This window comes from Sorex araneus, chromosome 2 (assembly GCF_027595985.1).
Source record: "Sorex araneus isolate mSorAra2 chromosome 2, mSorAra2.pri, whole genome shotgun sequence".
NCBI lineage: Eukaryota > Metazoa > Chordata > Mammalia > Eulipotyphla > Soricidae > Sorex > Sorex araneus.
The window spans coordinates 101,525,612-101,526,943 of NC_073303.1; the positions used below are offsets into that span (position 1 = coordinate 101,525,612).

Below are 1,332 nucleotides of genomic sequence, written 5' to 3' on the forward strand. Positions count from 1 at the left end.
TAGGTAATGAGGTATCTCCCAATTTCTTATTTCATAGTATAATATTTGAAGAGTTTTATGATTCCATACAAACCTTATTATTGACTGTTCTAAATCCTTGAAGAATGTCATCAAGATTTGAATTGGGATTGAGTTGAATCTATATAATAATTTAGATAAGACAGTTCTTTTGACAATATTGATTCTTTGAATCCAAGGAAATTTGATTTTTTTCCTTATGGCCTTCTTCTATTTCTTTCTCAAGTGACTTAAGGAACCTCTAAAGAGAGAGAGAGAGAGAGAGAGAGAGAGAGAGAGAGAGAGAGAGAGAGAGAGAGTGGTGTGTGTGTGTGAGAGAGAGAGAGTGTGTGTGAGAAAGAGAGAAAAAGAGAGAAAGAGAGAGAGAGAGAAGAAGAAGAAGATATGGAGATGGACAAATGGATCCATTTGGAGCTGTGGAACAGGATACCTTCTTATGTGAAGCTCTTTCTGGACAACTCTCATTGGGATAATGGAAAAATCTAGGGTCTCAAAGATGAATTTGAGGAGCTGGAGTTCCTAAGTTTGATCAAGGTCACCTCAGCTCAGCTGCAAACTGACCAAAGTTAAACAAACTTAAGAAGCTTGAACTGTGATAACAGAGTCCTGTGTGGGGTTGGGGTGGGTGGTGAGCTGGAAGTATTGGCAGTAACATGTTTGAACCTCACACATCTACATTTAAGTGGCAATAACATTAAAGACTTCAGCTCAATAGAAGCACTGAGAGAGTTAAAGAACCTCAAGAACTTTGACCTGTTCAATGGTGTGGTGACCAACCTAAACAATTGCAGAGAAAACATATTCAAGTTCCTGTTGCAGCTCACGGGCCTCAACAACCAGGACGACAAAGAAGTGCCCAACTGAGACTAGGAATCCTAAATGGCTGACCACAAGGAGTACGAGGACGAAGAAGAATATGATGATGATACCCAGTTAGTGGAGGATGACGATGAGAAGGTTAAGAGGAGAATGTGCAGGGTGAAGAGAAAAAAGAGGAAGAAGGCTGTAACGATAGACAAGTAGATAACAAGGAAGAGAAAGAAGAAACTAGTGAAGGAGAAAAGGTGTTGAAGTGGAAATGAGAACTGAAGACAAGGGTGAAAAAGAAAACTAACGGGGCTGGAGCGATAGCACAGCGGGTTGGGCGTTTGCCTTGCACGCGGCTGACACGGGTACGATTCCCAGCATCCCATATGGTCCCCCGAGCACGGCCAGGAGTAATTCCTGAGTGCATGAACCAGGAGTAACCCCTGTGCATTGCCGGGTGTGACCCAAAAATTTTTTAAAAAGAAAAGAAAAAAAGAAAAAGAAAAC

At 41.4% G+C, this 1,332-nt stretch overlaps 1 pseudogene; it reads left to right on the forward strand.

Moving 5' to 3' along the window:
* Nucleotides 1-402: 402 nt before the first annotated feature.
* Nucleotides 403-1,132, forward strand: LOC101541650 (acidic leucine-rich nuclear phosphoprotein 32 family member D-like; annotated as a pseudogene).
* The last annotated feature ends 200 nt before the right edge of the window (nt 1,133-1,332 follow it).